This window comes from Heteronotia binoei, chromosome 1 (genome assembly GCF_032191835.1).
Source record: "Heteronotia binoei isolate CCM8104 ecotype False Entrance Well chromosome 1, APGP_CSIRO_Hbin_v1, whole genome shotgun sequence".
NCBI lineage: Eukaryota > Metazoa > Chordata > Lepidosauria > Squamata > Gekkonidae > Heteronotia > Heteronotia binoei.
In genome coordinates this window covers 117,110,064-117,133,420 of record NC_083223.1, presented here as the reverse complement: position 1 = coordinate 117,133,420, position 23,357 = coordinate 117,110,064, and the positions used below count along the sequence as shown (strand labels likewise).

The following is a 23,357-nucleotide window of genomic DNA, read 5'->3' as shown; positions in this document are numbered from 1 at the left end:
TTATTTTAAAATGTGTCCCTTTTTTCGTCTTTGTTTTTCCGGAGTGTCAACGTTAGGTATCCTGAGGCAATGCTTGGGCGTCAAGGCGGGGCAGTTGAAAATACCAGGCTAGAAGCAATCGTAGGCATGGTTTAGGAAAAGAGCGGGAGGAGGGAGGAAGGGAGAGAGATTGTGATTGATGGATAGAAAGCAAAGCCGAGAGGGAGTAGGCAGGGCTCAGGGCTGGCGGGAGCCCTCGATTGGCGTTGAGAAGTGGCTAGGTCTGAGCTTGGGAGTGCCCGCCGCCGGAGCCTTTGAGCTGGTGTTGTGCTGACGGCTGTGGCCAGGGAATTTCGAATGAGACAGAGGGAGACGGCGGCGCGGAGGACAGAGGAGACGGGGAGGGGAGAGGAAAGGGAAGGGAAGAAGACCGTAAGGACGACAACGAAGGGAAGCGTCCAGTGAGGTAATCAGCCCTGCAGGGCAAAGTTAGTGGTACTCCTCTTTTGGCGGGCTTCGCTGCGGGGGGGTGGGGGGGAGGGTGCGTCCAACCCGGGGCTTGGAGCAGAGTCTTCCCCTCCTCCGCTGTGCTGGAAGGAGTAGTGACAGGAACACGTAACCAGTTGGCGCTTGTGAGGAACTGAGTGTGAGGAAGTGGGGGAACTCGAACTGTGGTCTGCAAGTCAGGTTTCATTAGGGGTGGTCATCTTTAGGCGCATCTGGATTCCCCCCCACCCTTCGGTGGAGCTGAACGTCGCCGCCTTTAGACCGGAACACCGGCTCCTGTTTGTTTCTCGTTCCCGGTGGAGAGGGGGGCGTTGCTCTCAAACTCCCAGGAGCCGGAGGGAGGAGGAGAGATTCCTCTTTAGCCCTCTTTCTCGCCCTCCTTCCCGCTCTGTCGCTCCTCTGGGCCTGACTTGTGATGTGGTTGGAGCTGGTATCGCCGCCGCCTCTCTGAGAGGAGGGGGGGGGGTGCCGATCCCCCGCGTGCAGCCTGTAAGGGAAGAAGAGGCGGAGGCGGCAGCAGGAGTTCACCGAGCAAGATGCGTGTCCTCTGGGCTGCTGCTGACCTCGGGAAATCCGCTTCCTTCCCTAATACGAGGGGAAAGTCTTGTGGAGAGTGTGTAAAGGAGACAGACACATGATGCACCACAAAATCCTGCCCCGGTCAAACTGTTGCTTTGATAATATTTCGTCAAGTGGGCGTGATATTTTGCTCTCTGCTAGCAAGCCTTTTCCCTTCTCGTTGAGGATTGGCGGCTTTAACCCTGGCAAGGTGTTGTTTCTGTTGCTGAGATGTCTTTGCATGGTTCAGGAGCCAGTCTTTTTTTGTTGTTTTTCAAATTTCCCTCGTTTTCTCGCATGCACACACAGGAATTAGTGCGAGTGGTTGGCAAGCATGAGCTCTGCGATCTCTAAATTGTTAGATTCGGGTCCAGTAGCACGTTAGAGACCAACAAGATTTTGGGGGTATAAGCTTTGACTCTGAAAACCTCATACACCTAAAATCTTGTTTGTGTCTCAGGTACTACTGAACTTCTATCTTGGTATTCTACTGTGGACCAGCACGGCTACCCTTAGGAACTAGTATCTAAATGGTTGACCTATGATGCTTCCTGGCCTGCCTCATGGTAATGGAAGCTGCCTGAAGCTGTCATGGGATGGGACTGGAATCGTTAGATGTTCAGTATGTGCAGCCTTTCCTATATTTTATGGCTGTAGCCATTGACAAAAGTTGTTAATGCAAAGCAAATATTGTGATGTCTGCACTCTGTTCCAAAGCATACCATCCCAAGTCACCTTTGTCATACATTTAAAAAATATAGTAAAACGTTTTTGTCAACTCCTCCCGGGACTTGTCCAGGAGTGGTGGCTGAATGCTGCTAATGGACACTGAAGACAGTTATTTAAGAACAGCTCCCTACATTCCCAGTTTGGAGGGTATAATATAACTGCTCCAGAAAGGGGGTCATTTGTGGTGTATTCACACCACACTAAATAATGCATTTTAAATCCAGATTTTTACTATTCTTACACAGTAAAAATCCAGATGTAAATGCATTATTTAGTGTAGTGTGAATGCATCATTGAAGTCTCTATCCCCTGCTATAGGTGTTTAAAGTGGTGGTGCAGGAGTCCTATCCTGACTGTAAAATACAGTGTAATCCACTTTGGGGATCAATGTCTCTCTCAGAATTGGAAGTATGATTGACTTAATCTCTACCACTCCTGACTTTTACAAATCTAATAATCATAATACATATTTGTACACTTTTGATGTGTTTTGTTGGTGAGGGTGCTCTCAGAATGGAGATTTCATATCACAGAGTTTATGTTGTGAATAAAGAACCACTTTTTGCGCCAAGAGCTATTGTGTATGTTTTGCTCATCATCTAGTTGGCTAGTGAGCTGCTTGCTGCGTGTCTTATGAGTGAGAGCGACTTTATGCACGGATGGGCCATTAAACTGAAGAGAAGCTCTGGAGAGGTTTGTTGCAAGATGGCTGGATGGTATATTTCTGTTCTGTTATTATATTTCTGTTATTCTGTTATGTTTGGGGAATGAGTGAGGAGCTGTGAGAGAAGACCACGTATGGCAGTAGCTCTTACAAGGATTTCTGTGGTTAAATTACCATTTAGTTAAGAAGTAGGTTTTTGTCCTGGGATGTTATCTCTCAAGAGATGAGGATGGGTCTCTGAGGACCATAGCTGGGACAATTTTTTCTCCCCTTTCCATTTATTTATCCCAAAATCAACTCTTGTTTAATGTTCAACAGTTTCCAGTTGTGTTGTTCAGGACGTCAGAAGATTAGAGGTACCTATCTCTTCTATATAAATGGAATGTGTAATTACATTCTGATCCTGAAAATTTGTTGCAAATAATCACAGACAGCACCACTATACTAAGTTTAAAGTTTAATTTAGAACTGAATTTAGAAGAGGTCTAAGGTTGGAGAGGAAGTTAGCTATAATCCTAGCTTTCCAATGTCATCATTGTTGGCCCATATAATCTAGCAAGGTTGATTATTAGATGACATATGTTTCAAGGTAACAGTAGACTTTCCCCCTCTGATTTCATTGCTGTTGATCCATTTAAAGACCTTCACTTGGCCTTCTTTATCAATATGTATTTTCAGTTTGCTGTCTTGTTCTGGGCATGATGGGTGGTAGTGATGATGATGGGATGTTATATTACTTTGCATGGATACCATCTCATAGATTTATGGCCATCATAAGTCTGGCTGCAGTGGTTAGGTGGTTAGAGGTAAACAAACAGAAATGAAATCTTGACTAAACAGAAGTGGAAGAGAGCATTGTGCTTCCCATATATGACAAGGTTCAATGGACCATCACTGAATCAGTAAAGAGTGATTATCGTTGAAGCAGATTAATTCAGCTTAAAATGATTTCTTCATTTAGCTGTGAAGATTGCTCCTTTTCTTGTCTGTCCATGTGGATACATTCCACTGTACACTCAAGGGTAGACTATTGTAATGCACTCTGCATGGGTCTGACCTTGAAGACCATCTGGCTGCAGATGGTACAGAATGGGAAGGGAGCAAAGCACCAAGGGAAGGCCAAGGAAGATGCTCTGGGGACTGAGGCCTGGGTTTAAAGGGCCAGCATCTGGTCTGAGGCCAAAATTTAACCATTACATTCACTAACAGATTTATTTTATTCTTTTAATTTTTCATCATATGCTCTTTTGCACTCAGTTTAATAATGCAATTTAGACAAACTCATCTGGCTTACAGTATTGTGTCATTACCTCCTTTTTAAAAAAGCAGTTTCTGCATATTTTTGACCATTTATATATGGGTTCCATATTTGTATTTATTAATCTTTTATTAATCTCAAAATACGGTCACATCCCCTAGGCAACATGGGATAACTTACCATAAAATTGTCCAGCAGTTGACTTTGTTTTACAGTAAGAAGTTAATCATAACATTCCTTATGTGTGGCCACATAGATCTTCTAGACTAGGGGTGGGGAACGTCTGGACTAAGGGCTGTCTACAGCCCTTGAGATCATTTGGTCTGGCCCTTGGGGATTGCTGGGCCGAGCTGAGGCACGTGGCAGCCTCTCTGGGGCCCAACTGGCCAGCGAGGATCATGGGGCCCAGCTGTGCTGTGCAGTAGCCTTCTCAGGGCCCAGCTGGCTGGTGGGGATCACGGAAGCCTCCCTGGGGCCTGGCTGGCTGGCCAGGATCGCTGCAGGGCTTGGAAAAGTCATTGTCACAGTTTAGGTAAATTTCCCCCCAATTCTTTTATTTCCCTTTCCTTCTATTTCTTCCCTCCATTTCTTTGTTTCCTTTAATTCGCCTTTCTTCCCTGATTTCTTTATTTTCCTTTCTTCCCTCCATTTCATTTCCCTTTCTTCCCCCCATTTCTTTATTTCCATCTCTTTCCCTTTCTCCTTTCCCTCCTTTCTCTCTCTCTCTCTCTCTCTCTCTCTCTGTAGAGGCTGAGTGGTGGGCATTCTGAAGGACTGCTGCTGGGGTATGTGGGTGCCTTTAAAGGTCTGCTGGGAGCAGCTGCAGTTTCCCCATGGAGGGAGGGAGGGGTGACAGGGGTGGGGGGGTGGGAGCCAGCTACCACCAGTTCAACTACCAATCAGTTTGCACTGTATTATCCCAGATGGTGTGGCCTAATATGCTAATGAGTGTGTGACCTAAGAGGCTAATACTAGGGGATGTGGTTTAATATGCTGATAAGTTCCTGCTGGGCTTTTTCTACAAAAAAAGCCCTGGACCTAGGCATTTGCCTAAGGTAGCATGTCCGGGGGATGTGTGTGTGCCAAATTAAGCTCTCCTCACATGACTTCAAATAGAAAAAACAATTAATTACATTAATTGTGCTGGCCTGAATTGTTCTCCCTCAGCGGATCACTGTTTTTTAAGTTGATAATTTTGTATGGCCCATGAATGATGTTATAAATATCCAAGTGGCCCTTAGCAGAAAAATGTTCCCCACCCCTGAGCTAGACTATGGTAAATGAATGTGATCTAGTGTAGAGTGATCTAGTTCAGGGGTGGCCAACGGTAGCTCTCCAGATGTTTTTTGCTGGGGCTGATGGGAGTTGTAGGCAAAAAACATCTGGAGAGCTACCGTTGGCCACCCCTGATCTAGTTGGTCAGTTGACCAGTTAGTAGAATATTTTTAATATGCACTTTTGAATTTCTACTCCAAGTTCACTGTAATGCTATGTTACTGGGTTGTTGTGAGGAATCAATGAACATATTTCACGGTTAGTTGATACACTAGGGAAAAGCAGCTCAGGCTTGACTCACTCTTACAGACTTAGAGCAATTTGGTTCTTTACAAATGCAAATAACACAAGGTGGGGAGAACAACACCCTAGCTAGAGACTGCATCAGGGAATGCAGAGTTTAAATGCTCAGAGGAATGCAGAGTTTAAATGCTCTGCCTTCCTGCTGCCCCAGGGGTTGGGAAAGGGAGGTTATAGATCCCCTGGCCACAAGAAGCAGTTAGTTGCTCTTGGCTATTTGGTCTCAAGTCGTGAAGGGCTAGGTTAGGGACTCAATTTTGATCATGTTGGGCAGCAGGAGATGTACCAACTCTGAGAATTAAGTTAATAGGACTGTTTGTAAGCTCTTGTACCTCCAAGGAGAAAGTAGGGGCAAGTTTAGAACAGGATTTGGAAGATTGTGTTTATTCACTTTAAATTTTTACTCAGTTCTGCTGCATAAAGAAATTATGTGTGTGCATATAATTATGTTTATTAAACCTTTATAGTTAGAATATTGGAAGTCTGATTTCTGCTTCCATATTGTGCCTTAGTCATGTTTGTCAAAGGAAAAGTAGGGGGAGGAACAGGTAAATCCTTCCATCCCTGATTGTTTGAAAGAAAGTATTGGGATCCTAATTCTCCAGGGAGAGAGAGGCACTTACAGTTGGGTGGCGGCAATGGAAATACTAGCAGAGTGGTAAAGCCACAGTACTGCGATTCAAGATCTCTGGTAATGACCTGAATTTGATCCCAGCAGAAGCTGGGTTCAGATAGGCTCAAAGTTGACTCAGCCTTCCATCCTTCTGAGGTCAGTAAATGAGTACCCAGCTTGCTGAGGGAAAAGTGTAGATGCCAGGGGAAGGCAATGGCAACCACCCCATAAAAAGTCTGCCATGAAAATGTCATGATGTAATGTCACCTCAGAGTCGGAAACGACTGGTACTTGCACAGGGGACTACCTGGTCTAGGTCTTTTTAGGGGCAAGTTTAGAACAGGATTTGGAAGATTGTGTTTATTCACTTTAAATCTTTACTCAGTTCTATTGCGTGAGTAGGGATCACGGGAGTAAAACAAAGAAGGGTATATCCAGTCATTGACTTGGAATGGCCATGGAGCTTCCAAGAGCCTCAAGCAGACAAAAATATTAACAGGTTTCACCCTTAAGAAAAAAACCCCTGTTTACTGGGAAGCAGCAACGTTATCATTGAATAGATGATTATAATTTAACAAGAAAGAAAGTTTCTAGAAATGAACAATTTATTGAACAGTTTCTCATGAGCTTTTATCCTGGAACATGAAATTTAGCCTACAGTAGAGGGGGAGAGAGAGAGGGAGGGAGGGAGGGCTATAGTCTAATGCAAAAGTCATCTGTGCAGCACCCTTGGGCATCCTGGCACCTGCTGATAGTTTTTTCCTGGTGCCCACCAAGTATTTTGAGAAAGTGGGTTAGTCTTTTGCCCATCAGAAGTTCTGATTGGCCCTTGGAGAGCCTGTACAGATTAAAATACAGTTTTGGTGCCAGCTGCCACCACATATTGTTAATTGTATTCACTCTATCACTCCTTGTTTCCAGCGCATTTTTTTTAATTGTTCCTCTTGTTACCCCTTAGGGCTTCCTCTGTTTGTGTGGTTCTGCCTCCATGGTGGCCATTTTCTTGATTAATACTCTATAAAATTAACATCTCATTCTTTCTCTAGGACACTTGGGACAGTATATAATAACCCTGTGAAGGTTATATGTGCTAGGTCAGGGGTGTAAAATGTCTGGCCCATGGGCCAGAACTGGCCTTCCCAGGGCTTTAATGAGGCCTATCGGGCTCTTTTCTCCTCCCTCTCCCTCCTGTACTCACCCTTTGAAGCTTCCAGGCTGATGAAGTTCCTTACTCTTTCTGCTTTGTCTGCCAGCTGCAGCAGGAAGCAAAGCTGCAAGGAAAATGTGGAATGGAGTTTCCATTAAGGTCTCTGTGCCAAGATAGATAGGGCCCAGAGACCTTAATGGAGAATCCATTTCATGTTTCCTTTGTAACTTTGTGCTGCAATGTGTTTCAGTGGAGTGGAGATCAGTTTCATTTCAGCATTCCTATAGCCAGCTGAAGCTCATGCTTCCTGGAATTGAGTCCTTGCAAATAAAGGGTTGATGCTTTGAGCCAGCTTGTCACTGCTGAATGGACCTGACCTAGTGAGTACTCTAACATGGAAACCCACAGCTAAAGGGGGATATTACATTGGAGAACCATTGCCAATCTGAATAGACCTCTGGTGGGGGGAGAAGCTGGCAGTGCCATTTAATTGTTTTCCCAGGCTCAGGGCATTTTATATTTTTAGTTTCTGCTGTGATCTTTGTGCTTTTTCTTGGATGTTTTATTTTAAAATTTCATTGCTAAATCCCACTATTCCCCCACCTTTCCATTTTAAACAAAATATTGCAAGAGTTTTAAGCATGTTTATATTTTAAGTTAAAAATAATATTTTTAATTGTGTTTGTCTGTGTCCTTTATAAAGTTTATATCTCTGCTACTTCACATTACATTTTATGACACACATAGCCAAGCCCCACAAAGTCCCATTTGCATCAGATCTGGCCCTCCTAACAAATGAGTTTGACATCCCTTTGCTAGGTGGCGAATGATTGGTTTATGGTTCCCTGTTTTGCTTCATGGCTGCATTCAGGATTTGAATCTAGATTTCCTAAGTCTGTCATACCCCATAGACTTCTGATAATACTTTTTAGTTTTTTTACATATTGTTGTGGTCATTAATGATATAACATTAGAATGGTTTTTTCATGGTTTTGAAGCATACTGCCCTTCAATATGGAGGATAAAATGTGTCCATGCAGGAAGTATAGTATGCTTGCAATCCAACCTTTGACTTCTAATGTTCTGTCCAAACTGCTGCATCAGATGTTTGTCAGTATAGTGTTATATCATCAGTAAGTTGTACTCTTGTTTCCTGTCGACAGTTTTGTTTCCTGTTACTTGCATAAATAGTGTTTGTTTCAGACACTTGAGACACTTTGTGATTCCCACCCCCCCATTCAACAGTTGTAGAAACTATATGCAAAGGATGGGATGGATATGGGTGTATGCCTTTAAAATTAATTATGTATTGGTTGTTGTCTCTGAACAGGACAAAATGGAGGATGCATCATAAAATTCTGAACCACAGATCTGATAAATTTTTTATAGCAGGGAAATGGCAAATAATCTAAATGCATTTTTTTTTGCCTCTGTCTTTGCTGTGGAAGATGGGAGATACTTGCCCACTCCAGAACCACCAGTTTCAGGAGGGGTGTTGAAAAACCTGAGTTGGATAGAAGTGACAAGAGAGGCGGTCCTGTGCCTGAGACAAATGAAAAACTGACAAATCACTAAGCCCAGATGGCATACATCTAAGAGTTCTGAAAGAACTCAAATGTGAATTTGTGAATCCCTTGATAAAATATGCAGTCTCTCACTAAAATCTGCCTCCAGTCCTGAGGACTGGAAGGTAGTTAATGTAACCCCCATCTTTAAGAAGGGTCCCAGAGGAGATCCTGGAAATAACAGGTCGGTAAACTGAGTAAATTGGTGGAGTGCAATATTAAATATAGAATTAGTAGAGACATTGAAGAACAAAAGCTATTGAGGAAGGAAAGATCTTGTCTTACTAATCTTTTAAAGTTCAAGGGGGTGAACAAACATGTGGACAGAGTGACTAAATAGTTTTTATTTACGTGGGTTTACAGGAAGTGTTTGATAAAGTTTCTTATCAACGGCTTTTAAGTAAATTCTGAGCTGTCATAGGATAAGCAGACAAGTCCTCCTGTGGATTAAAAACTGATTAATTAAAGGGAAACAGAGTAAGTATAAATGGTCAGTTTTCACATTGGAAAGTAGTAAGTAGTGGGGTACAAAAGGGTTCGGTACTAGGCCCTGGTGCTTTTTAACTTGTCCATTAATGATTTGGAGTTAGGAGTAATCAGTGAAAGGACCAAGTTTTCAGAAGACACTAAGTTGTTCAGGGTGGTGAGAACCAGGGATGACTGTCTGTGAGGCACTCCAGAGGGATCTTTCATGACTGGGCAAGTGGGTATCACTGTGGTAAATGAGGTTCAACAGGGCCAAGAGTAATGCACATTGGGACCAAAAATCCTAACTTTAATATATTGATGGTGGTAACTGACCAGGAGAGAGATCTTGAAGTCATGGTAGGCAACTCCCTGAAAATGTTGACCCAGTGTGTAATGGCAATTAAAAAGGCCAATGCTATGCTGGGGATTATTAGGAAGGGAATTGAAAGCAAATCAGCCAGTATCATAATGCCCCTGTCTAAATTGATGGTGCAGGGGGCACAACCCACAAAACATTAGGGAGCAAGAGTGCATAACTACTAGTAACTCTTAAACATTTCAGGTGGAAGCTCACTTTAACAAGATGCCTTTTAAAATTCACAGATTGTTTAAAATATTTTCCTACATGCACATAGCTTTTCTGTAGTCATACAATGAAATACTTCTGCTGTAGTGACAGCTTAAAAACTTAAGTTTTATGGCCATCCTGGTCAGGACAAGCATATTTCTTAAGCTATATAGTGTGCTGATAGGTCAGTAACACCACTGTAAGATATTCTACTGTGTTGCAGAAGTCTGGGGAAATTACTAATTGGCAGAAAGGGTCAGTGGCAATGTTCCCTCTAAGCCATGGAGTCTTGTGAGCAGAAATTCTGCTTTGTGAGCTAATGGCATTAAAGTTGCGAGCTAATGGCATTAAAGTTGTGAGCTACTGCATAAATTAGTTTGCTCTGGGGCTATTTTTCTTGAGCTAAGACAAAAATGTGTGAGCTGGAGGCCAAAAATCTGTGAGCTAGCTCACACTAACTCAGCTTAAAGGGAACGCTGGTCAGTGAGGCATTTTTCACATCATGTGAAGAGTGGCACCAGTGCCCCAAAGACTGACAAATTCTGAGAAACACAGGCATCTGGATTAGGTAGCCTGAACAGTCTGTGAATGGGCCCCACCACCTCTAAATTTGCCATGACAAGTCATTTGAGTTGATGAGTGGATAACTCCCCAGCTGAATAAATTGGCTCTAGGGTCCAAATGTTAAAAAGAACATCCTAGCCATTACTGCATTTTGTTTGTAATCATCACCGAGAAGAGGGCTGAATCTCATTGTTTATGCCAGGGGTGGGGAACATTTTTTCTGCCAAGGGTCATATGGATATTTATAAAATCATTCGCGGGCCATAAAAATTATCAATTTAAAAATAATTTTAAAGTGCTCTGCCAAGGGAGAACGATTCAGGCTAGCAAAAATAATGCAAATAATTGTTTTTCTATTTGAAGTCATGTGGGGAGAGCCTAATCTGGCACACACAAACATACACCCGGCCCGCTGCCCTAGGCAAATGCATAGGTCCAGGGCTTTTTTTGTAGAAAAAGCCCAGCAGGAACTCAGTAGCATATTAGACCACATCCCCTAATATTAGCATATTAGGTCACACACTCATTAACATATTAGGCCACACCATCTGGGATAATCAAGTGCAAACTGAACTCTGACAGTAACTTTTCCAGGCCTTACAGCAATTCCGGCCCCTCTGTGCTTAGCTCTAGTTATATCAGACAGCATGACAACAAACAGGTATTGCAGCTAAAGAGCCACCTACCTTGATGGCAGGTGTAGCCCATGATCTAAGCAATGTTGCAACATGTCCTTGGTCATGAGGAGTAATGTAAAGGCCCCTGTAAGAACAAAGAATTATTGCATTAGCCTTTTAAAACATTCAGTTGCTATAGTGATATACTACTTTTTAATACAGATAAAACAAGTACAGCATAAAAGCTGACGACATGAAATAGGACAGCATTAATGAGATCATTGGGTTTTTTCCCCTGTTCTCCTTATAAATGTATGATATATAACTGAACTTATATGGAGTGACCAGAACCATGAAGCCTTTTACTAATATCACCAGCAGATCACACTACACTGAACACTATTCTCTAAAAATACCTGTAATTGAGGTGGTTTGTGGATGGCTCCCTGTGTTGGGCTAAGTGTTTTATTAAAGATTTAAGAAATAATCTCTGTTCTGGCACTTAATAGGACAGAAATAACAATCTAATGCAAACAATAGCTAATTATCTACCCCAGTCATAGATATTCATCCTAATGCATCTATCAGTCATGTTCACAAAACAGCCATGATTACAGCTATATATTATTCCGTCAGATTGTGCTGGTTGCTCTATTCCACTGAGAAGAAGGCTGAATCTCATTGTTTATGCCAGTTGTGGGGAACCTTTTTTCTGCCAAGGGCCGTATGGTTATTTATAGCATCATTCACGGGCCATAAAAAATTATCAACTTTAAAAAAGTGCTCCGCAAAGGGAGAATAATTCAGGCCAGCAAAATTAATGCAAATAATTGTTTTTCTATTTGAAGTCATGTGGGGAGAGCCTAATCTGACACACACACGCACCCGGCCCGCCGCCCTAGGCAAATGCATAGGTCCAGGTCCATAGGTCCAGCAGGAACTCGGTAGCATATTAGACCACATCCCCTAATATTAGTATATTAGGTCACATACTCATTAGCATATTAGGCCACACCATCTGGGATAATCAAGTGCAAACTGAACTGTGACATTAATTTTTCCAGCAATTCTGGCCGGCTGGCCAGGGCTGAAGAAGGCTGCTGCACAGTGCATCTGGGCCCTGTGATCCCTGCCTGGCCCTGGGGAGGCTGCTGCACAGCACGGCTGGGCCACACAATCCTCGCTGGCCAGCCAGGTCCCAGAGAGGCTGCCATTGGCTGAGCAATCCCCGAGGGCCACACCAAGTGACTTTGAGGGCCGCATATGGTCCTCGGGATGGAGGTTCCCCACCTCTGGTTTATGCCATGAGCCTCAAGATAGGCTAGGCAATATGTGTAGTTAGCCTGATACATTTGTTTTATTTCTCTTTGCATTTGATTTTACCAGAGTTCCATTGACACTCCAATTTGAATTAGTTACTGAAAATTGTATGTTTAAAACCTCACAGAGAATTTTTTTTGATGATGTTGCTGTAGTGTTTCATACAGGGAGAGGTGGGTCCCAAGAACCAATACATTGAATTGAGGCTGGGAACAATTAGGCTGAGAATGAAGATATTTCAGAATCCCTAATAGATCAGTGAGTCTCTGTCAGAAGATGAGTTGCCACATTTTGAACTGTGTGGTTAACAGAGTTGTCTTCAAGGGCAGCCTTATGTAATTGTAATCTAACCTCAAGTTTACAAAAGTATGTATCAGCATTAGCAGAACCCACAATGGAAGAAATGTTTTGAGCCAGATGAACGTGATGGTGGGATGGATGGTGGGATGGGAAGGCACTTCTAAGTACTCTATTAACCTGTTTTTTCAAATAACAGAAATCCTGTGACATCAGCAGTACCTGATGACCAGCTCACTTCATCCAGAAAAGGAAGGACATTTTCCCTCCAGGACTTCAGACTCAAATTTGTCTAGCTTCCTATACAGCACTCATGCCTGACTTGCAGTTGTATGACTGCAAACAATGATATGAATATATTAATTGCCATAGACTTGTCTTGAGAATGAGTATCCCTACCTGCACTATATGTGCATAACACAACACATTTATTGACTTTATTCAGTTTTTTTTATCCTGCTTTTCTCCCCAGTGGGGACACAAAGCAACTTACAGCACTGTAATACAGTCTTTAAAATTTCAACTCAGTACAAAAAATTCTGGGTTGATGTCCACTGAGTTAGTCCTTCAAGGCTGGTTACTAAGGCAGGTCTACAGGTTACTGGCCAAGAGTCCTTAGGCCCATGCTCCCTTGCCATACCCCAGCTTTAAATACATGCTATTGCAGGAGCGAGACAAACAGTCCTCTTGGATGATACAAGCTAATATTTATAGAGTGATTTATTTCACAGTTTTGTGTCTTTGCACTGAGGCAAGCACAAGGATTGTTTTCCTTTCCTCGAGTTCCAGTCACAGTCGATTTGTTGTGGCTGCTCTCTGATGAAAAGAATAACTGATAGAATGCAGTATATGGTGGGTGGAGGTAACAACTGCAGAAGCAGCAGCTTGTTGTGGCAAAAATGGGGCAAGAAGTAGTACTGGGATTGTCAGTAGTGGTAACATACTGAGCCCTGGATTTTGACCTATAGTAGTCAGGGAGAGAAGCAAGGAAGTGAGCAAAGGGAACATGGAAAAAGTATTTTGAAGTAACCTGCCAGCATAGCAGGATGATGTAGCCTGAAGGCTACAATGTCCTCTGGGTTCAGTTTTAGTGTCTTGGGTGTTGCTTTGCCATCTGGGGAGTGGTAGCAAAGTTGGTTGTGTTGGAATGCTTCAAAAGCCCAAGCTACATCTTGAGAGTACAAACCTTAATCATAGCATTATTTGCTGGGAGAGATTTTTGTGGCTTTTGTGGAGTTTTGCATATAGTTTTTGTGGGCAACTTCTAATTGCACCCTACATGTTTTCTACAACAACATGTTATCTCCACAGATAGTTGTTTTCAAGAACATATGCATGAAGATAATGTTCTTGTAGAGAACTGAGAGAAGAAAAAGACATTGAACCTTTCCTGCATTGTTTGCTCACTGAAAATGTCTTGAAGACCATTTCCCTAACCCCAAACTGGAATTACTTCTGGTTTTGGAAGCTAGATGTGGGGAAATGGGCTAAAACAACTTACAGCTGTATCTGCAGGGAAGAAACTAAGTTCAGAAGAATGGTTAAACCCATTTTTTTGTTGCCAGTTGATTACAACTTTGCCTGATGTTCAGAAACTTGTTTCCCTCATGAGATACTCCTGCCATTTAGTAGTAGCTAGTATTCTAACGGAGCTTTCTTTGGCAGCTGCAGCATACTACATGCTCAGAGGGAATTATTTTCTGTTGCAGAGTGGCTACTTTCAAGAATGATGATTTTTAGTGTCATTGAATAATGTGGGGTTTTTTTAGTTCTGTAGTTGTTCACTGAAACCAGAAACTCCTCATTAAAAAATCTAGGGCTCTCAGAGATGAATTGATTATTAAGATGCTAATCTTCTCTCTAGTTGTAATATGCTTGTAGGCATTCTTGACAAAAAGTCCCATTGAATTCAGTGGCACTTCCCATGTGAGGAGACCCTATTTTATCTTGTTTATTACAAAATCTCCAATGTGTGATAGTCACAGTTCATCAGATATGGTTTTGGTTGAAAAGATTTTTTTCTAGGGACAGAAAGAAGAAACTCAAAGCTGTTCTCCCTCAGAGGTTGTCGGACATCTCTGTGGGTTATTCCTACTATTCCTTCAGGGAGGCAGGAACACTTTTTTCAACTTCCTGTTGGCGCCTTCGGAATAACCCCGCCCTCAGTTTTGTTCCTGCCTCTACAAGGAGCAGCAGCACAAGGCTAGGCTCAGCCTTTTTTCTCTGTTTCTTCTTCTCAATATCCATATCCTTTCCTTTCCATATCTACTTATCCCTCCTTTTCCTTCTGCCTTTGCTGATCAAAGACTACTGAGGAAACTTGTTCTGGGTCGTTTTAGAATGGCCTGTAGTAGGGACGGTTTCCTATCGGACGAGGAGGGAGAGTCGCGCGCCGCGCTTCTAGCAGCGCCGACTCACGTCGAAGGAGCCGACCTGCCTTTGCGGCTTGTTCGCGCCCTTCCTGACGCGGCCGCAGACGAGCCAGCTGCCAGCGCCAAGAAACGGCGCGTAATGAAGGCCCAGGCTACGTCCCTCGGGGCGGCAGCAAGCAGCGGCGGCCATTTTGGAAGTGCGGAGCGTAGCTCTCAGACCTTCCAACCCCCAGGAGCAGGCACTCCGGAGACTCGGAACTACCTGCAACCGTGCATCGAAGGCTTCCAGGACGGGGGTAATGTACAAATGGGCAACCCTCTGAACCCAGAGGCTATGCTTTTTATTAGAAGAGCTATGCAGGAGGAAATGGGCTCCTTTTGCGCCCGGCTGGGGCTTCTCCCTCAAGGATCAACCTTTCCTGCAGACCCTCCCCGCTCTTTCTCCTGGCCCACTAAGGCAGCGCGAAAGGCCCCAGTGCAGTCTTCCCAATCCTTAGAGCTCGAGACTATGGCATCTGACTCTGACCAGGAAGACAGGGAAGAGGGGGAATGTTTCTCTGAGGAGGAACAGGAGGAGGTTAAAATTCCTGAACAGGCTAGTCGTTTCTTCCATCAGGAAGATTACCAGTTTCTTCTAGCCAAAACGCTTTCAGCCTTAGAAATTGAGGAGGGCCCTATTGATGAGGAAGTCAAGGTAGCTAAATCTAAGAAGTTTAAGTCAAGAACCAGTGGTAATTCTGAGTTCTTGCCCAGGGGGGAAGCTTCTGAACAAGTCTTCCCTTTTCCAGAATACTTTGAAAAGCAGGTTAGAGCAGAATGGGAAAAGCCAGCTTCCCTTAAGCAGTTTCCTCACTTAGTAAAGAAGTTATATGCACTGCCTGCCTATACCAATGAGTTGTTACAAGCTCCAACTGTGGACGGCCCAGTAGCAGCTCTACAGTCTTCGGGACTGGTTTCAGAGGACGGCCAGGGTTCTCTTAGAGATCCCCTGGACAAAAAAGCTGAGGCAACCTTGAAGAGATTGTACGAATCTGTGGCCATGATAGTTAAGGCGTCCTCCGCGTCCTCCCTGGTCTCCAGGGCGTCCATTGTTTGGGTACGTAAGTTACTCCAGAGGTTACCAGAGGACAACAGACGCATGTTAGAGGGCGCCTCACGCATCCTTAAGGCAGCGTCATTCACAGCTGACGCAACCTTAGATATACTGACTTTTGCCTCTAAAACAATGGCTTCCGCTACTGTGGCTAGACGCCTCCTGTGGCTTAGGGCTTGGCAAGCTGACTTCCTCTCTAAGTCCACAGTGGCAGCTTATCCCTTTCAAGGGGATCGTCTCTTCGGGGACGCTTTGGACAAGATCCTAGTAGAGACTAGGGATAAAAAGAAGGCCATGCCCAAATCCATTCGGAGGAATGAAAAGAGGGGCCCCCAGTCCTTTCGGACCCAACATTCCTTGGCCAGATATCGTTCTGAATCAAAGAAGTTTAATTGGGAAACACCAAAGAATTCCTTCAAAAGAGGCTCATTCGGCTCCAAATTCAATCGTAATAACTTCTCCAAAATGGACAAGCCTGACAGAGAGGGCAAGTCCAAGCAGGCATGACTACGGTCACGTACCGGTGGGAGCTCGACTACTCCACTTTGCAGAAGCCTGGGAGGCCTCTCAGGCAGACCAATGGTCTTTAGAAATTGTAAAAGAGGGGTATTCAATAGAGTTTCACCGCATTCCACCAGACAGATTTGTCAGATCACCTTCCCCCAAGCAGAAGCACAAACGTCTCATCACCTCAAAAGCAATTCAGCATCTTATCGACATTCGAGCAGTCGAACTAGTCCCAGGGTTGGAGAAGGGGAAAGGCGTATACTCCATCCTTTTCACCATACCCAAGAAGAATGGCGACTGGAGGGCCATCTTGGATCTCAAGTTTCTAAATCGCTATGTCAAAGTACGTCACTTCAGAATGGAAACCTTGAGATTCATTATGGACTCTCTATTGTCAGGGGAGTACCTCACTTCCATAGACCTGACCGAAGCTTATCTCCACATCCCTATCCACCCTTCTCATCGTCGTTTTCTAAGGTTCGTGGTACTGAATCAGCACTTCCAATACAGGGCCTTACCCTTTGGCCTGTCAACAGCGCCCAGAGTTTTTTCCAAAATGTTAATTCACCCAATAGCCCAGCTGAGGAAGCAGGGTATTCACATTCACCCCTATCTGGACGACCTCTTGGTCAGATCCAACAGCAAAGAGAAATCCCTTCGGGGGACAACTCTGGCCATTCAGTGTCTTCAGTCTCACGGATTCCTGGTGAACAAAGAAAAGAGTTCACTTCAGCCGAGTCAGAGGTTGGAACACCTAGGCGCAATGATCGACTCCACTTGCAATTCGCTATTTCTACCTCTGTCCAAGGCCAGGGCCATCAAGGATTTGGCTTCCAGGGTCATCCAGAGCAAATCATCACCTCTGATGTTGCTTGCCAAACTAATGGGACTTTTGATATCGACCATAGACATGATTCAATGGGCCAGATTCCATTCCAGGCCTCTTCAACTGTTCCTACGACCATTTCAACTTCAGATAATGGAGAGAAAGGCCATAAATCTGATAATTCCGTTGTCAGTCAAGAGGAGTTTGCGATGGTGGACGGACTTGTCTCATCTTCGCCAGGGCAAGTTGTTCCATCCTCCCTCATACCTGGAGGTATTCACAGATGCCAGCCTGGGGGGCTGGGGAGCTTCTCTTCAGGACAAGCCAGTCCAAGGCAGGTGGTCTCAGTCCGAGAGTCTGCTTCCCATCAATCTGCTGGAAATCAGAGCCATACGTCTAGCCCTGGTTGCATTCAGGACCCAATTGTTCCAGAAGCATGTGCTTGTCAGAACGGACAATATCGCAGCCAAGGCGTATCTGAACAACCAGGGGGGCTCCAGGTCTTCACAGTTGCACCGGGAAGCATCAAGAATTCTGACATGGGCAGAAAAACATCTGGCCTCTCTAAGGGCGGAACACATCAGAGGCCAGGACAACATACAGGCAGATTGGTTGAGCAGACAGGAAATCTGCGAGGGCGAGTGGGCCCTCAGCTCAGACATATTCGACCTCATATGCCAGCGTTGGGGTCTACCAGAGGTGGATCTTTTCGCTTCAAACACAAATTCGCAACTACCAAGGTACTTCACAAGGTTCTCCCATCCAGAAGCCGAACAGACAGATGCCTTGACAGCCATATGGCCTCCAGGTCTCTTGTATGCGTTTCCTCCGGTCCCTCTGGTTTCTTGAGTACTGCGGAGGGTGAGAGCTCTACAGGCGGAAATCATCATGGTAGCTCCCTATTGGCCACGGCGTCCGTGGTTCTCAATGTTGACAGAGCTATCAATAGACCTTCCAATGTCACTTCCAGTTCCTCCCGACATGCTTCATCAGGGTCCGGTGTGGCACCCCGACCCGGGGTGGTTTCATCTGACCGCGTGGAGATTGAGCGGGAGACATTCAGAAATCTAGGTTACTCTCCGGAGGTGACGGACACTATGCTAGCATCAAGAAGGCCCTCCACAGTTCGCATATACAACACCACCTGGAAGGCCTTTGTCCGATGGTGTCGTAGGAAAAAGGTTCCTTCGCTTTCCCCTTCCATTGCGGAGATACTAGCGTTTTTACAGGAGGGCCTGGAGTCCAGGTTAAAACCAGCTACGCTGAGAAGGCAGATAGCTGCCCTGTCCACTGTCTTACCGGTCGTTGGAGGGTATAGGCTATCTCAACATCCACACATCCAGTTATTTTTGCAGGGGGCAAAATCGAAATCTCCTCCGACAGTCCATCGCTTTCCGTCTTGGCGGCTCCATACCGTTTTATCAGCGCTTACCAAGAAGCCATTTGAGCCCCTTCGAGAGGTGGACTTAAAATGGGTGCGAATGAAAACTCTCTTCTTAGTAGCCATCACGTCTGCACGTCGAGTCTCGGAACTGGGGGCCTTATCAGTGAAGGCGGGTCTTTGCGTGTTCCACAAAGAAAAGGTGGTTCTGCGCACGGATCCCTCCTTCATTCCTAAGGCTGCTTCTAGGTTCCACCGCTCACAAGAAATCTACTTACCCACCTTTTGTCCAGAACCCGAACACCCAAAGGAGGTAGTCTGGCATACGTTAGATGTGCGCAGGGCCTTGAAGATTTTCATTCTAAGATCTGAGTCAATTAGAAAAACTGAATCCATGTTCATCAACATCTCTCCTCCAAGAGTGGGAGACAAGATGTCTAATTCATCCATCAGTGCAGTGCTGAAGGCCTGTATCAGCGAAGCATATAGGGCATCAGGGTTACAGGTACCTGGAGGAATCACTGCACATTCTCTTAGGAGTGCCTCCACAAACGCGGCACTGCTGAATAGGGCTTCAGTCGAAGAGGTGTGTAGAGCTGCTACTTGGTCCTCTCCGTCTACGTTCATAAGACATTATAAGATCCATTCCATGGCATCAGCAGATGCAGCATTTGGGAGAAAGGTATTACTGCATGTTCTGGGGGAGGTCAGCGATGAAGACCCACCCGATTAAAGGGGACTGCTCTGGTAGGTCCCACAGAGATGTCCGACAGCCTCTGAGGGAGAACGGCCCATTGGACTTACCGTGAGGGGTCCTTCTCCTCAGAGGTTCGGAGGACATCTCGCCACTCCCAGATTCATTTTCATCGCTTAGGTTTCTTTCTATAGCCTATCTCCCTTGTACTGTGTTACTTTCAGTATTATCGGAGTTCAAGTTTACAGTTTACATGTTAAAACGAGTTGTTAGTTGTGTTTATAGTCCTTCTAGTTAGAGGGAAGACGACACTGCTTTCGGAGTCCCACAACTGAGGGCGGGGTTATTCCGAAGGCGCCAACAGGAAGTTGAAAAAAGTGTTCCTGCCTCCCTGAAGGAATAGTAGGAATAACCCACAGAGATGTCCTCCGAACCTCTGAGGAGAAGGACCCCTCACGGTAAGTCCAATGGGCCGTTTTCTGTTTGACAATAAAACCTATTCACTGCCTTTTGCCCTATTTCTCTTGAAGTTCATTATGTCTTACTCATTGGTTCTACCTGTACCTTAGCTCTGTTCTTGCTTTGTTAAAGAATGGCTTAAATTCCAGGGTGGATCTTAGTTAGCTTTTCTCCTATGTTTTTGGTATAAAATATTTGATTCAGATTTTTAGGTGCAGTGGATAGTAACCAATTTCCTTTTTGGTTATGGCTGCCAACCCCCAATTGGGCATTTAAAAGGAGCATGGCGTTCAGTCATGCTTGTCACACCCTTGCTCCACCCCCCGAAGTCCCCACATATTTTTTGATCCTATTTCTGGTTATGAGGAGTTTATAATGAACCTCAAACCACTTTCTTTTTGAATGGACTAATTTAAGGTTTGTGAAATTATAATAGTAACAGTTTTCTAGATCCATTCAACTGATTAAAACCGAGACACCAAACTAATATACAGAATATATGAGCACACAAGATGTGTCTCCTGGTATGCTAATTGTCCACTTTGTCTTCCAGTCATAGTTACTCTTGGGCCTCTGTCCAGTTGGCTCTTCTGCCTTTATAAGCTGGTTGGCATTTGCTGACTAGAAATGTATGATTTCTGGAAATTTTGAAGCCATGGGAAAAACTGTTTCCCCTCTCAGAAAAAAAAGGGGAAAATTGAAAAAATGCAATATTAGTATTCTTTGTGGATTGAAAGTCACTTTGTTACTTTGGGAACATAAAATGCAATGTGCATCAATTGGCTTGGCACAAAAAGTATTATATTTGATATGCTATAAGTACAGCTTATTCAGAAAATAATAACAAATTGAAATTGCTTTTTTTTTAAAAAAATATTTTTTGTTACGAATGGAACTACAAGGTCCTGAAAGACTCACAAGCAAAAAGGAGATGAAACCTTTCCCCTTCTCTACTGACAACTGCAGTGCCCCCTAGAGACAGTAATTCATCTTTCTCTTGCATTTGAGAATTGTATCCTCACAATATTTTCTCAGTATTTGAATTTGTATTCTAGCATTTGCTTATCTTCAGTGTACAGGAATGGCAATGATTTGATACTCCTCATAGCCTTACATCTTACATAAAAGTCTTCATGTTACATAATTTTTAGAAATAGTATTGGATGATTGAATATATGAACGCCTTGTCATAAACAGGTTGTATATCATTGTAGAACAAAATATTCCCATTATCAATTTTTTCAGTTTTCTGGGGGAGAAAGCTTAGGAAAAAGATGGGGAGAAACAGTCCCCCCCCCAGTTTTTCTGTTTTCTCCCCAGGCCTTCTCATTTCTATTGCTGACTTAGCCCAAATTCAAGGCTGCTGTGCTCCTGTGCACCCCTCAGACTCCTAATAAGTGTTTTAATGAACAAAACCCTCAAAGCAAGTCTGCAGTCAGTCTCTCTTATGACACTGGTGTGACACTATGTTGCTTTTATGTTGAGCACTTAAGTGCCCTGAATGAATGTAGTAAATTAAGTTGTGACAATCAGCTGTTAAAAATGACAATGATGAGGGCTTTCAAATCTCATTCTCCTGGATACAAAAGAAAATATCCTCTTAAAGCTGTACATTAAAATAAATCATTTTGTACTGGTAGATATAAAAATGCTATAAAATATCAAACATTTTGTGTGATCCCTACAACAAACTTGTATGTTTCTCTTGCTGTTGTCTAATGTACTTGCATTACTCATCCCAATTTCTTGTTATTTCTGCCAATAGAATTGTTACAGGATTGTGTAATGACAACCAAACAGTTCCACCCTATCTCCATTCTGTGTAACATTCTCAGAAGCAATTTGATCTGTGTAAACATTTATGGCACTTAGGCCCGGCTTTCTGATTTTGCTAAGGAAAAAAGCAACTTTTATTTAGTAATAACACTGAATCTGATACGTTTCTTTTAATTTACATTTTAAATTCTCCTATGAACCTGTTCTTTAGTTTTGATTAGAAAGAAAGAACATAAGAACAGCCCTGCTGATCAGACTCGTGGTTTATCTAGTCCAGCATCCCATCTCACAAAGTGGTCAACCAGTTACTCTGGAGGGTCAACCACAGGGCATAGAAGCAGAGTCCTTCCCCTGATGTTGCCTCCTGATGCTCATATTCATATTGCCTCTGAATGTGGAGGTTCTCTTTAGTCAATGGTTATTAGCCACTGATAGACCTATCCCCCGTGTATCTGGCTAATCTCCCATTAAAGCTATATATGCCTGTGATCATCAGTAGAAAAGAGTAAGAATCCGGTAGCATCTTAAAGACTAAATTGGTGGTAGGGTACCAGATTTTGTGAGTCACTGCTTGCTTCTCCAGATACAGATGGAATGTGAGTCCATCTCTCCAATATATTGGAAAGTGGAGTGATTTCAGTGGCCATCACTAAATTCTCTGACAGCAAATTCCACATTTTAATCATTTGTTGAATAAAGAAGTATTTCCATTTTTATGTCCTAAATTCTAATTTCCATCAGTTTCATTGGAAGCCTTGAGTTCTAGTATTTTGAGAAAGGGAGAAAATGTTCTCTGTGCGCACCCTGTCTACCCAGTGCAAAATTTTATAAACCTCTACCACAGGTTTTATAAACCTCTACCTCAAACTCATTTGTTATGAGGGTCGGATCTGAAATGAGAACTTGTCGAGCTGGGCCATGTTGGCCATATGTGTACTAGGGGTGTGCATTCAGTTCGACTGAACCACATAGACCGCCAAATCACCCCTGATTTGGAAGTATACGGCAATGTATACTTCCGATTCCATTTTCAGGCCATTAAATGGGAGCCGTATATGGCTCCCCGTATATTTCCGTATAGATATTCAGAAGTATATGGAAGTCAATGGAAAAGGTGGAAAAGGAGCTTCTGCAGCCTCAGGGGAGCTGCTTGCTTCCTTTCCCGCCTTTGGAAGCCTTTTCCCGCCTCTCCCATAGCCTCCCTGGGATCAGGGAGGGAGGGGGAGGGGGACAGAAGCCGCAGCAGCCAATCCAAGGCATGCATTTGCAAAATGCATTGCAAATGCATGCTTTGAAGGGCTTTTGTGTAGCTGATGGCTGGGCTAATCCCTCAGCCATCAGCTACATTGTTGTTCTTTTGTTCTTTTGTTTACTTGGGTATCCAAGTAAACAGTGTTCTCTGGCCAATCACAGAGCAGTGCTATTTTTTGAAACTGCTCTGTGTAGGGTCAGAGTCTGCCTGGCTGGACTCCATTCCATTGCTGTTGTGTTTTGTGTTGGTGTGAGAGAGAGATTGTGCTGCGCTGGCCCTTGGCCTCAGCTGCTGCTGCTCTCTCTCAGCCTTTCCTGACCTGCCTTGAGAAGAGAAGATGTCTAAGGTAAGACAGTCTTGGGGTTCTTGTTTTTATTTTAGTTAGTAAAAGGACTTTTTAAGACTCAGAGTCCCTTTACTTATCCAGATGTGGGTGGGTGAGTACTGGGTAGCTTATTTGGGGTTAGGGGGTTCTGCTGGGGGTGGGGGCCTGGGGTGGGGGGTTTGCCAATTTGCTTGTATCTTACTTTAGTGAGAGGACTTTTAAAAGTGCAGTGTCCTTTTACTT

General features: G+C 44.0%; 1 protein-coding gene across 16 annotated transcripts in view; it reads left to right on the top strand.

The window, feature by feature from the left end:
• The first annotated feature begins 217 nt into the window (after positions 1 to 217).
• EPB41L2 (erythrocyte membrane protein band 4.1 like 2) overlaps positions 218 to 23,357 on the top strand; it is a 159,783-nt gene continuing 136,643 nt past the window's right edge. For all 16 annotated transcript variants that reach the window (XM_060239360.1, XM_060239351.1, XM_060239316.1 and 13 more), the window contains exon 1: positions 218 to 445. The gene's annotated coding sequence lies outside the window, so the exon portion shown is untranslated. The remainder of the gene's footprint in view (positions 446 to 23,357) is intronic.